Below are 14,476 nucleotides of genomic sequence, written 5' to 3' on the forward strand. Positions count from 1 at the left end.
TCTACATCTCTTCGTGGCTTTTTAACATAGTTCATCTCTTTTAACCCTGGTTCATATTCAGCTGTGCTGCCGTATCACAGTTTATGTGTCCTTTCAGACACTGAAGACATCTCGGTCACTTTTTTTTTTTCACTTAATTTTTTTTTAATGAGTGTAACATGTACATACCATAAGGTTTGCCATTTTAACCATTTTGAAGTGTCCATTCGGTGACATTCAGTACATTCACATCGTGAGCAACCGTCACCAGCATCCGTGTCCAGAGCTGTTTCATCCTGCAGAGCTGGAACTCTGTCCCCATTGAGCACCAGCTCCCGGGCTTTCCTCCCTCCAGCCCCTGGTGACCAGCATTCTCTCTTCCGCCTCATGTGTTTGACGACTCTAGGGACCCCACGTGAGCGCAGTCATACACTGTTCATCCCTTTGTGACTGCCTCTTTGTGCTTAGCCTAATGCCCATTTGGAGAGCGTCTGTGCCACGTGCAAGTGTGAGAATGTCTGTAGCCTCTGAAGCCCTTTCACCTGGCTCTTCTCCCCTCTGCCTCTTGTCAGACACTCACAGAAAGGTGTGATCGCCAGAGACGGAGGGTTGCACCTGTGGCAGACAGAGAGGCATTTTAGTTTCCCAGTGATCTGTGGGGAGACAGTTGGTGAGGCAGCCTCCCCTGCCATTCTATTACCTTAGCATGAGAGGCATGGCTGCTGAAACCTGACTGCCAGCCGGGGTGGGCTCTCAGGAGGTCAGCTTCCACAGGTGATGAGCAACGCTGCTGAGCGCCCCTGTTGTGGCAGCCCTGGCGGGCTTGGCACCGGACTGTCGGTTGCAGGTGGACTGCTGACTCCCGATGCCCAGGCTGAGTACTGCACAGGGGTGTAGTGCTGACTGAGAGCACTGAATGCTTCCAGAGCGTGTCCTTTCTGGGTTGTTCTGGACACACGTGTCCACTGACCCTGTGTGACAAATGACCACAGTGATGGCCACGCAGCAATGGTGGCTTACATTCTCTAGCAGAAAGGATCCATGTGGATTCCTTCCCCCACCACAGATGCACACTCTTCTCCTGAGACTACAGCAAGGCCTCTCTCAGCCATACTTCTGAAGTGATGGCAGGAATGGCCGGAACCATCTGGGGCTCTTTCCACCGATAGTAATGAACAGAGACAATAGAAGCCAGGTCAAAATTAACAAGATATCTTTGTAGAGACCAACTTCTCTGGTTTCTGGAATGTTCAGCATCCTTCCTGACTCTTACTACAGGAGGGTAAAAGCTAAGTAGCTATAACTAAGAGACAGCACCGGACAGCCAGTCCAAAAGACAGACATGCATTTCTCTCCCACCCAGAGCGTGAAGGCAGATCTGCCTCCAGAGGGTCACCCAAGGCCCCAGGAGAGCAGGAGACCCTTACATCATCACGTGACTCCCAATGCTATTCCAGGGGTCGCAGATTGTAGCCAGCAAGAAGGCAAAGGGAGAGAGGCCAGCAGGAGCACCCGTAAGGACCCAGAAGTGTTACGTAGCAGTTCTGTTCACGTTGCCACTTCTGAGAACTAGGTACAGACCACATCAGTACTTGGAGAGCAGGAATAAAGTATACTGTGGCCGTAACCATAGGACAACAACAGCAAAAAAAGGCGGGGGGAGGGGTTGGTTAGGGACACATTCAGAACTCGGCCAAAGTCCAATCTTTTATGCCCTGAAATATACACACATTGCTTGTTTTCCATCCGTAGGAACCCATTGCAAGGGAGGACACCCCCAAGTCGCATGCAGTGAGAGCATCCAGCTCTTGAGAGAGGTGTAGTTTGCTTCTGCAGGTCCATACGGGGCTTCTCATCACCCACTTTTTTTTTTATGTGAGTATTTAATTTATTTATGTATGTATTTTTGGCTGTGTTGGATCTTCGTTTCCGTGCGAGGGCTTTCTCTAGTTGCGGCGAGCGGGGGCCACTCTTCATCGCAGTGCGCGGGCCTCTCGCTATCGCGGCCTCTCTTGTTGCGGAGCACAGGCTCCAGACGCGCAGGCTCAGTAGTTGTGGCTCACGGGCCTAGTTGCTCCGCGGCATGTGGGATCCTCCCAGACCAGGGCTTGAACCCGCGTCCCCTGCATCAGCAGGCAGATTCTCAACCGCTGCACCACCAGGGAAGCCCCATCATCACCCACTTTTTGATTTAAACAGTAAAGGCCAAGTTCCCTGCCGTCTTCCGTATAAAATGGCATTGCGGTAACACGGTACATATGATGATCTATCATCAGAAAAGGGGAGAATGAGAAGCAGATACTGTGAAGAGATCACTATAGCGATCATGAAGTCTTACTGGACGGCAGTGCTTCTGGTGGTGGCTTCGCGGCTTGGGTCTCTGGGAGGCATATCCTTGTTTGTCACTCTCCTTGGCTACGTATAAGATGGACATTGGCCATCACGACCTGCCTGGGTTACTGTAGATCTGTAGAAACTCCTCTTTTTGATATGTGTATGAGAGCTTTTGAAGGTATTCCTCTGCAGGCAAGGCTTGTAGTTTAATTAAGAATATAAATTCCTCAAAAAATGTCATAGGTTTCCAATTTATTTACTGCCCAGGAGGCTCATGAGTCTGTCGTCATTCCCAGAGTCCTTTTCTGGAAAAAGGTCTTGAGTCTGCCCCGCGTATTTGACTTCTTAGTTTACCCAAGACTTTCTCTTTCGTCTTAACTCTGCCTACCATGAGATCATTTAATATATTAGACAACATTGTGAGTCAGATCATTGTCTTAGGGCTTGATCTCTTGTTTTGTTTTGTTTTTTAATGACTAAATATGGCCTTTGAGAAAGGCATTGCTCAGCATTGGTAATTCCTGTGATGGAGGACAGAAACAGTTTCTTTTCCTTAATGACCCCAATTTCTCACCCCACTGTTTCCTTACCTCTCTGCCTGCAAATTGGCCAATTATTGCCTAAGTTAATTTCCTTTTTGTAATGCCTTAGTAAAAACCAATTAGGGTCAGCAAACATAAGAACTTTCTTTTTCCATTCATGTCCTGCAAAAATCACATACTCCACCTTTTAATTTACCATATGTGACACATTTACCAAATATTTTCAAGGTTTGTTCAAGGTCATCAGCTTTCTATTCTAAAGTATGAGTTTCCTTGCTACCAAAGCAATAAGCCAATGCCATTTTTTTGTTATTGTTGTTGTTATCTAGTGGAGTACTTGCTGTACCAGTTTCCATGTGGATAGTTTTACTAATTTGTCTTAGAGTCGCATGCTGTATGCTCAGTAGACACTATGGAATCTAAGCATTTTAAAGAAGATTATTATGTGGGACTGGACTAGTAGTTGAAAAAAAGTTGGGGAAATCTTGCCGATCCCATCAAATGCTGTTGACCTAAATTTAGTAAGTAGCTGGATCTGTTTATATTTGAAATATCCTGCCAGGGCTGCTTTTAAAGTTTGTTGAAAGAAGCCAATACTTTTGGGCAAAGAATCAGAAGCCAGTGGTAAATCAGAAATGGAATGGAGGGTATAGGAGCTAGTTCCAAATGCTCAGCAACAGTGCTACCCAGATTGTAAAAGTTGTTCAAATGATGGCCAGACTAAACCATTCCATTTGAGGAATGGTTTAGTTGATGTAGAAAGGCATGGGCACAAATTTTTTGGTATTGAGGAACGTATCTATAAAATTTCTTTTTACAAATACCCTGTTCCCACTGAACTGTACTGAGATTCTTGGATTACTTTGGGGAAAGGAGATAATTCCTCTATAAATGACTGTGGGAAGAAGCGTCCTGTGTGAGTTTCAGATTTGTTAAATCTTTCCTGTTGAGATGCTACGAAAGATTTTTCACTTCTGGCTGTTGAAATGGAAAGTAATAGTGGACACATAGTTTCCAATATGAATTTAAATTCATTTTAAAGATGAGTCATAAAAGGAATTTATCATCATCATATTACTTTGTGGTAACTGGCATTATCCAAAAAACAGGAAAATATTTCCTAAAGGAAAAATGCATCTCTTCAGAGTTTTTCCAAAGGCAATCATTTATTCATACTGTAAGAAAGGGTACTGCTTTCCTTCTTTTTTAATTCTACTATTAGGCTGATATTTATTTTTCCTTTTCCACATGGAAAGTTCTTAAGAATTGACCATAATATTTATTTCAAAGGTCACTGTGGCAGCTGTCCAGCCAGTTTGCCTAGTCTTCTTTCTTGTATGTTCCCAGTGACTCTGTGATACAAATTTATAGGTTATTTAGTTTGTTTTGGACACAATTTTATAACAACAGGAGGCACAAGCTTATTTTTAAGGATGATTTTTGATTTTGGGAATTTTCCATTCTATCTTGACATTTTGACATGGACTTTAATAATTTACATGTGTAAATAGTAAAAAAAAAAAAAAAAATAGAGTTTATTTTTGGCTACCTAGAATAACTCCGGGCACAAAGGAGGTGTTGAAGGGAGACTGTAGTTTCCTTTCCGTGCTGTCTCGTTGCATTTCTACCAAGAAGAACATCTTCTAGCGCAGGATTCGTGATCTCTCTGCCCCTCACTCCCTCTTCCCGTAGGGGAAAGAAATCATGTACCTCCTGTGACTCTGGGACAAGGCTTAGGGGTGAATAACTCTGCTTCTCCCCTCTGCGCTTCTGTTCTGGGAGGCGGCCTGGCCAGTGGGCGAGAGCACGTGTTCTGGTCTGAGCCTGTGTGGTGTCAGGTCCACATATGATATAAGGGCTGGGGGTGAGGCTGCGATCGCTGGGCACCGTCCTTCCTTCGGGGGGAAAATGAAATCTTCTGGGCAGTCGGTCGTAGCCCATTACTGATAAACATCAAGTACGTATCTTCTAATCTGGCCCTCATCACTGTTAAAGGCGGCAGTCCGCCATCCACCAGCCCGCCTACCTTGCAGAAGAAAAAGTGAAATGATCTGCGAAGCCCAAATACTAAGCTCTGGCCCTTGGTTGGGAGCCTTGAGACATGGGTTAGAGTTTGGGAACCACTTCAACAGGAAGTTACTGAAGCTTCAAGTAGGGGTTGGGCTCCAAGCTTCCTGGCCTTGGGATTACCAAGTGGCCTTTTGCTAGAGTTTGAATTTTCCCTTTGGTGAGTCATGCCAGTTTGGGCCATTACTGACAACACAACAGAAAACGTTTTCATAGTGAGAGGTTCCCTTATGCAAAAACCAGCCCCAGGAAGGACACTGGCTGGGCATACTTGTGTGGGCCTGAGCAAAGGATGGGCCTTAGGGTATAGGGAGAGGTGGCCTGCGCTCCATTCACACAGGCCCTGGACACGTGAAGACCCTCATTGCTCCTGCGCTTCTAAGACTTCTAAGGCGTCCTAAAACAGGAAAGGACTCGTCCTAGGAAAATATGTTCTCATTTTCATACTGTTGATTTTCAGATGCTCTGGAGGCAGGAACTGGCAATCATCTGCCTTTGTTTTCAATAAGGCATTTCAGAGCCAGAGCTTCCTGGAATCATGCCAGGATTTTAAGTTGCACCTAAGCTCCGTGCATGTGGGCGAGCACGAGCGTGCGAAGTTCCGGCTTTTCAGAAACCACGAGTACCGCGCTGATACTGGCAGAAGGAAAACACGGCCGCGGACAGTGCTGTGGGATTGAAAGTTGTTCTCAACCTCTCAACCTGAGGAAGGCGTGGAGGGTGGAGCTCTGGGATTCATGTCTTCAGGTTATCAAGAGTCTCTTAGCATCACGTGGACTAGGTTGGCTTTGCGTTCGAATGCTGTTTAAGCTCATAAAATGGCCCTAGGTGTCAGAACTCAAAGGGATATGATTTAAATTTCTGGGACTGTGTGAAATTTAGGAAGATGTCTAGGAAATTCCTTTTGTATGTGCTGCAAGAATGGAAGAGATTTCCACAGGCTGGCTTCTGTCTGTTTCCCGCCTTGCGTCTCCTACATTGCAGATACACATGCAGTGCTGGCACCCAGAGAACATTTTCATATAGAAGGAAGCCTGCTGGTCTAGCTCCTTTGTCGTGTCACCAAGCGCGTCAGCACAGCAGGTGGTGGGCGCCTTTCCCACACTAGGGTGTTGCAGTAGGCAGAATAGTGGTCCCCAAAGGTGTCCCCGTCCCAACGCCCAGAATATGTGACTGTGTTTCCCTACACCGTAAAGGGGACTTGGCAGATGTAATTAAGAACCTTGAGATGGGCAGATGATCCTGGCTCTTCAGAGGGGGAGCCAATGTCATCATGAGGGTCCTTGTAAGAGGGAGTTGGAGGGTCAGAGTCAGAGAGGGAGCTGGAGGGTCAGAGTCAGAGCAGGAGATGTGAGGAGGGGATCAGAGGTTGCATTGATACGGGAGCCCAGGAATCCAGGAGCCTCTAGGACTCGAAAAAGAGAGGAGATGCAGTCTCCCCTAGAGCCTCTGAAGGGGTGCAGCCCTGCTGACCCACTTAGGATTTCCGACCTCCAGATCTGTTCAGATGATGACTTTGTGTTGCTTTGAGTCACTGCATTTGTGATAATTTGTTACAGAGGAAGACGAAACCAATAGAATTGACTAGCAGTAACTTAAACATAGAAAAAAAATGCTGAGATCTTTAAAAATGTGCCACTAAACTGAAACCAAAACGTTACCCCAACTCATCCATCCACAAAGATGCCTGAATAGACCAACCCTGCGCCACCAAAGGGAAACGTGGGAGGGGGGTTGGGAGTAATGCTGTGTAGCGATCACAACTGACTGCAGAGGTGTGTTCCTTCTGTCACAGTAACAAATGGCCCTGTGAACTGGACACATTATCAGGGCCAGGGCCAGGGTCCCAGTGAGCCACTCAAGTCCAAGGTCCAATCTGTCCTTATTGAATATTTTGTTCCTTGTGGGATTTTCTTTTTTTGCATTAATTTACATTTTTAAAAAAATAATGTATTAAAATATTATTTAGCCTGATGTCTTACTTTTTGGGCCCTCCCTTCGATTCTGTGCCCAGAGTGCCTCATGCACCTCGCTGTTGGAGTGGAGGCAGAGTTTCAGCCTCACTAGCCTCGCAGAAGTCGGCCTCCGCACCAGTGAGAGCCTGGGATAAAGGGACAGGCCTCGGGAGCGCGTAGGTTTCCAGGCCCAAGCAAGGGTCCGCGACTGCAGCTACTGGGACCAAGATTGCACGGGCTGACTCCCCTGAAGGCAGCCTTGGTTCTGGAAACACGGGGCTCAGAGGAATCAGAGGGCCGGGAGGATGTCGGCAGAGAAGAGAGTAGTGACTGGCTTGGCCCTTCCGTTACTTTGCAAGTTTTACAAGACGCAGCTCTCAAACGCTGCACCCCGAGAGAAGCAGCGCACTCTCAAGATTTTGAACATGGTGAGAAGATTTGGGGGTGCATCGGTCAGCGTATGAAAGACAGCGGAGTGGCACTATTTCGTGCACGCACGTGTGTGTTCCTGAGTCTCACACAGCGTTCGCCCACACACCGCCCGCGGGTCAACTCCTTCCTGCCCAGCGAAACGCTGCCTGGGTGTCGCTCCCAGGGGAGCCGAGAGGCTCGGGTGCCGGGCCCTGTACAGCCCGGGGAAACAGACACCAGACCTGTTGTCTCCATCCCCAGCTTCTGCCTGGAGGCCACGTCGCCTCTGCCCTGATAGCCCCGTATCCCACTGGATGGGCGGGCTGGCCCCGCCTCTGCGCGCAGAGGAGAGGTGCGGCCTGCACGCTTGGTGGGGCTGGGAGGAAGAAGTGGGTCTGCCTAGCCTTCTCCCCGCACCCCGCTCCTGTCCTGACTGCGGTAGCCTCCACCCGAGGGCGGGCATCTGGCCTGCCCGTCCCCCCCGCCCCGTTGCGCACAGGGCCACTCCCGCCCACGGAGGCTGGGGTGGAGGGCCACCTGCGGAGGCTGACTGGGAGGGTCCCTGCCCCTGCCTTTCCTACCTGGGTCCTCCAAGTCAGCTTTCATCAGGCATGGATTGCACATTTCTAATTCCAGTTGTCTGAGTTCTCGCTCTCGGTTGTTTCCGAATTCAGCCAAGAACAAACTGGTAGTAACTTAGTAAGCCCTCTTAATCCCCAGTAGTGGGTGATCAATAACTCTTTCCTGAATACATCAAAAGCCTTATTTTTTTTTTTGCGGTACGCGGGCCTCTCACTGCTGTGGCCTCTCCAGTTGCGGAGCACAGGCTCCGGACGCGCAGGCTCAGTGGCCATGGCTCACGGGCCCAGCCGCTGCGCGGCACATGGGATCCTCCCGGACCGCGGCACGAACCCGCGTCCCCTGCATCGACAGGCGGACTCTCAACCATTGAGCCACCAGGGAAGCCCAGCAGCCTCATTTTTATGATTGGCCTCAAGTTTATGCGTTTGCAGAGTTTCAAGAAAATATGAATCATTTAGTTGGCTACCACAATCGTTTAGATTACCACAGGGGAAAAAAATAGTGTGTGTGTGTGTGTGTGTGTGTGTGTATTATATATATGACTGATCTTAGGTCTATTTTGCATCCAAATTTGATTAACTTTATTTTTTGGTGAATACGATAAAAGTACTTATACATGCGGTCCCTTTCCTTAAATAACTTTTTCATGCATCCTGTTGTCGTTTGTGAATGTGCGTATGTGTGTGTCTGTTGATGGAAGCTGAAGCCAGTCTGTCTGTATGTGTGTGTAATTAAGGCTTGTAGCATGCACTTCATGTGGTTTGATGTAAATTTGATCTGTTGTAAGTTCAGGGTGAAAAATAAAATCCACGTCTGACAAAGAAAACCAAAAGCATTATGAAAAATCATATAGTTTCACATACATCCTTCATTGGGATACAAACTCACGCCCAGCAATGATTCAAGCAGACAGGTCTCCACTGATGGGTTTGGTTTTAGATTCCACCAGATTTCCTAGACTTGGACCTCTTCATTTGTCAGGCGGCCTGTACGCTAATTGGTCGAGATATCAGACATGTCGAAAACCAGAAATCCATTCATACTGCCTGGTTCAATCAGTGTAGCGAATCTGTATTCCACACGTCCAGGTCAATAGTTTTAACCTGGCATCCATGGCTAAAATTGGAGCCTAAGACCCAAGTGTTTCTCATTAATGCGCTTCTGCTTCATATCTTGAACATTCTCTTCTTTGAGGCATTCCTCTGCAATGCCTCCATCCATTCAGAGCCGGTTCGCAAACATTTTGCTGTTTGAGACACAGGCAGTTTAAATCACTTGTAAAGGTCCTGTCAGGCATCCTCTTGTGATTGGCAGTTCAGAGTCCTAAAGAAGGGGTTCTCCCCTTCCAAACATTCGGAAACTTGAAATGGGTTGTGCACCATATAAATGAAATCACCATTTCCTTGAAAAAGTACAAGATCATGATATTGAATACTGCTATAAAATTATCGTGTGTTGATTGGTATAATAAGACAAAAGAGTGGTACTATTTTAATTTTCGTTTAGCACTGCTTTCTGCCCGTTGCCCTTGCCAGGATTTTCAGAAGTTTTTAGCAAGGAGGCTGTACAGGTTGCTAGCACGCTGTGTACCCCACTGTGTCCGGGCGGGAATCTGCCTTCTGACCAACCCAGATTCCCACCACATTCCCGCTCCGTGCTCCTCTAGAATTCCATTGCCATCCTCTCCTGGGTGATACCAAGGCTTCTTGGAAACAAACAAAAATAGAATGCCGCCCCCCCACCCCGCAGATGTTATGGACAGCAGATAAAGGCCAGCACAGAGAGCAGCTGGACAGGACCCGGCCACGACGACGGCGTTATAGGTGTGATTGCATCTGACGTACCTGACAGGCTGCCAGGTGGGCATCACAGCCCCCATTTGTGCACACGCGCCTTCTTATACCCCGCCTGTACCCTACACTCTTCCCTCAAGGGCAGGGTGACTTCTAAATTTCTGCGCTGCCCTTCAGGGCTTCCCTCGCCAGGTCTTACAGACCGTCTCCCTCTTTCTCTGCACTGTGTAAGTTGTGCCTTATCCCAGATCGTCAGGCACACGACATCCCAGAGAATATTAGAACTGTGACCTTCTTCAGACGGAAGGAGGATATGTCACTACTTTTTCACTCTTGTCATTTTGCCGTTGGAGACACAGGTGGTTTAAGTCACTTCCCAGTGTGTTCCAGATGGTCCCTGGTCACCTTTCCCTTGTCTATTTGGAAACTACATTTTCTGTAATCCCCCCTGGATGTGGGTTTCAGGGTAGATTTTACCTCAAATCATCCACGTCATGGGCTTCTTTATGAGCTGGGCAGAGGCTGGGAGGAACTTCCAGTGGTTACTAATCTCTGAGCAATCTCCCCTCTCCTCTGAGCTTCTTCTGGGCCTCCTACCCCTTTGTAAACAGTTTGTTTTCAGCAAAGTGCCTCTGTTTGAACCCATAGAGTGCTAATGTCTTCCCGTCAGACCGTGGCAGATGCAGTAAGTGAAATCTAACTTTATTCTCATCCCAGGACAAAGAATCAAATTACTTTGGGAAACTTTAGGCAAACAAGTGGTTTTAAGACCCTTTACTATGGCCTAAAGAATTCCAAAAATCATTTTTTTCTCTTTAAGGAAGTTCCCTGAGTCAGGGATGAACACAGTAAGAATACGTTGACCTTAGTGTCTATAGTTTCCCTGAGAATTTTCGGGCATTTTGATGTTTCCAAATACTGAAACATCTTCTAAGCTTCATTGATCAAAACTTCTAACAGCTCAGTGAATTATATCTATATCTGAAGTGGAACATAAGAAATGCCCCAAGGTTCTCAAAGATGTTTTGTAATGATTTACAGTAAGAACCGTGTCTAATGGAAATGACAGGCATAATTTATTTATGAAAGCCGAAATGAAATTCAACCTTGACTGCAGATGGGTATTTTTCCACTGTGCCATGGAACTCTGCTGCTCATGATGGAGATGAAACTATGGGCTTTGGCTTCTTTTTCAAAAACACTAGTTCAACTTTAATTCTAGAGTCACGCGGCACCTGTGCAAATGTATGATCAAGATAATTTTTAAAAATCTTAATTCTTCCTGAGATTTAAATAAAGCTCTTGTCTTTTAGAGCATGCTTGAGTTTTGTGCATGTAGAAATGCAAAAGTCAAGCTCGCCCTTAAAAGGCAACGACAGTGTCATATTCTCACACGCGACTTTCAGACAGACCCACGTGAGCATCATTTTGTGCGGACAGTACGGATCTAAGCCTCGTGATATGTGGAAATGCGTATACAGAATATTTGGCATAGAAGGGTCTGGATAAATAAAGTGATAGGAAAGATGTTCCGTAGGGTATTTTTTAAGTGGTGTGAGATTGTGACAGGCTTGTTTTATGTAACCTTATGCAACATCAAAGCGTAACTGGCAAAGAGGGCGACTAAAGAGCAAGTAATAGGATTACGCAGTTTGCTTGATGATCTTACCTGTGTGTTCTGGTCGATATTTTCTCCAGAAAGTAGAGCAGATACTGAATTTTTTTTTTTTCTTTTTGCCCGCACCGTGTGGCTTGTGGGACCTTAGTTCCCCAAGCAGGGATGGAACCTGCGCCCTCTGCAGTGGAAGCGCAGAGTCTTGACCACTGGACCAGGGAAGTCCCCAGCGCAGATATTATTATTCCCGTTTCATGGGTAGACTGTAGTATTGAAGATCACCTGTTCAATAGTGCACACCTGCCCTAGGGCCGGGTGTTCCGGCTTCGTCCCCGCCCACTTTGGGGCACCAAGCAAGATGACTGTTGTTCTCTACAAGTACGTGCAGTTCCCCGCTTCAGAGTACTGGTGACTGCTGTTCCTTTGGTTGTGATTTCCTCCCCATCACTTTTATTTGTTGTTGCAGTTCCCTCGTCACGTGTGTACGTTGCAACCCTTCTTCCTGGCTCTGCTCAAATGCTCTGAAGTCTTGTGTTGAATTCTGTTAAATTATCAAAAGTAATTAAAGGATCAATGATCAAAAAAGAGGTTTAACCTCACCATACAGCTTTTATTCCAAATGTGTTGATAAACTGGATATTTTATTTCTTAACCTACCTAGTTTTCATAAAATTTTAAAAGCCATTAAACCAATACAAACCAGAAAACCTAATCAAAGCCATTTTCTGGTTATTTGTAGGTTGAATTCATTTAATTACAGTGGTAATTAAAGCCGTTGGAGCTCACATGCTTTTTGGGTGGGGAGGGCTGGTGGCTACAATTAAAAACAGTGTTTCAATTCTTTTATGTGTAGACAGGGCCTTAGGGATGAAATGATGTAAATAACTTAGTATATTCACGTTTTAAAGTGAAGTATAAATATTCATATTGCAAAATATTTTCTGGCTTTAAGGATGTTCCATCAGTATGATTTTAGATTAATCTTTACAGTCAAGATATGTCAGAGAAACCTGACATAGGTTATTTTCTGCACTGTTACGATGTCAAATGGTTGGGATTATGTTTGTTCTTTTTCTGTTCACTGTTGTAGCCAATGCATAGTTCCTACTGACATTGATTTTAAAAAGGAATTATGCTATAAACCTTTATATGTGTATACAAGATTTCAGTTCCCGGCCAGAGACTGAAGTCAGGCCGCGGCAAGGAGAGCGCTGAATCCAAGCCACTAGACCGTCAGCGACAGTGGCCAGTGACGAGGCGCCTGGCCTGTCGGCTTTGTGGAAATGAATTCCCACCAAGAGACGGAAAGTAGTGAAACAAGTAAAGTGCTTGTTAGGAGGAAAATAGGTACGTGTGAATAGACTCACACGGATGGACTCAGAGAGTCACGCCCTCGCGGTAGTTTGCATCACGTTTATGGGGCATTTCTGCCGCGCTTCCTCTGGCCAGTCATCTTGCTTTGCCGGGTTCTGAGTCCGTATCGGGCTAATCGCAGGGTCCTCCCCTGTGTGCGTGCGCATCTCTCAACCAGGACGGATTCTAGCGAAGAGGCCTGTGGGTAGCTTGACGTCACCTACCACGGGGTGGCGCCCCCTCCCTTTTGACCTCCGAGGAGGCTTTCTGCGCATGTGTCGTCGGGGAGGTCCCGAGTATGAGGACTGTGTGGTCTTTTACCTCTTAACCTGGGCAGGGCTCCGCTCTTCCATCCCTCTGCATCTTGGAGTGTTTGTCCACAGGGGACAGCTCAGCTGTCCCGTGGCTCAGCCTGGGGCCCATCTATCTGCTGCCTCAAGTGGACTTTTCTAATCTGCTCTGAGAGGTGGCAGATTCTTTCGGGAGAGGGGCTTTGCCTGCGAGCTGGAGCCGCTTCCTTTATGCAACCTCTTCGTTATGTCAGGGCTGCCGGAGCCTTCTTGAGGACCAAGGAAGTTTGCCAGTGCCTAACAGAATCTGCTTTTCATTAAGCCCCTATCATATGCCAGCAATGTTGCTAAGGATTTTATGTGTGTAATTTCTCATTTCTTGACAATCCTGCAAGATAGGTATTACTATTCATATGAAAGGCCGCCTAACTTATAAAGGGGTAGACGTGCTGAGCTTAGAGTCAGGTCTCACCTAACCCTCAACCCCCTCTGTGTTTAATACACCATTGCTGGGAGGCCTTAGTTGCGGGAATCCCAGGTTTCCGTAATTACCTGTCAAGTGATGAACAAATGAGTGAATGCAGGAGTGCCTTTTAGAGCAACCATCTTTCAATACTCAGAGAAAGTGAAGATTTCACATTATGTGTGTGCAGCCAGGAGGCTGCTGTAGGACCCCTTGGCTCGAAATCTAAGACGTGCTTCAAGGCAATGATGTAGCTGTGTGCGGTCCAGCTAGGATACCCTGCTTCCAGTTTGCTGGAGACTGTCCTGATTTAGCCCTCTGTGCATCCACAGCCCGTGTTCGTGACTTTCAGGTCTCCCTTTCGCTCTCAGCTGTGTTTGGTTTAAACAGTTAATCACACAGTCACAGAAATGAAATTCTCTACAAATTTTAACAAAACTTGTACACAAGAAGAGGAGGAGGAAAAAAAAAAGGAAGAAAAAGAAAAGAGAAACGCCTCATGGGCAGGTTTACAAAGGACAAGTGTCCACATCTGTTGTCTCTGGCATCTGCTGATACCGTGACTGGGCATTGTGAAATCATCTTTCATTCTAAACCTCAGGGTTCTTTCTCAGGGCAAAGTTTAAAAAAATCAGTTCTAAAATCAACTATACTTCAATTTAAAAAAGAAAGAAATTAAAATGGCAGTTCAAAAAAAAAAAATCCTGGCAAGGTCAAACAAGGAAAAAGAGAATAAAATCGGTATTAGGAATGAAAAAAAGGATATCGTTATAGTTCCTTGCAGACATTGAAAATGTAATAAGAGGATATTACCAACAACTTTAATAAGTGTAAAATTTTTGAAGAAAATGTTAGCAGGTTAACTCAATTAATATATAAAAAACTTAACACATGAGCAAACTGAGTTTAAACCAGGAGCACAAGACCATTTTAATGTAATTTTCCACATTAATTTTATAAAGGGGAAAATCATGTGATGATCTCATGTATGCCAGTAAAGTATTGATTGAAATTAAAAAACAAAACAAAGCAAAATCAGTTATGCTCATTCAGACACCTAGTGCTGCAAGAAACATTTATCCTCAGATATTA

The 14,476-nt window shown here is 46.1% G+C and overlaps 1 protein-coding gene across 7 annotated transcripts in view; it reads left to right on the forward strand.

The window, feature by feature from the left end:
• LOC307180268 (uncharacterized protein) overlaps positions 1–14,476 on the forward strand; it is a 524,184-nt gene that overhangs the window by 152,829 nt on the left and 356,879 nt on the right. For 3 of the 7 annotated variants that reach the window (XM_079910429.1, XM_079910422.1, XM_079910423.1), the window contains exon 5: positions 1,732–1,858. The exons of the other annotated variants lie outside the window; for them this stretch is intronic. The gene's annotated coding sequence lies outside the window, so the exon portion shown is untranslated. The remainder of the gene's footprint in view (positions 1–1,731; positions 1,859–14,476) is intronic. 7 annotated transcript variants of the gene reach the window in all.

Source organism: Stenella coeruleoalba, assembly GCF_951394435.1.
Source record: "Stenella coeruleoalba genome assembly, chromosome: X".
Taxonomy (NCBI): Eukaryota; Metazoa; Chordata; class Mammalia; order Artiodactyla; family Delphinidae; genus Stenella; species Stenella coeruleoalba.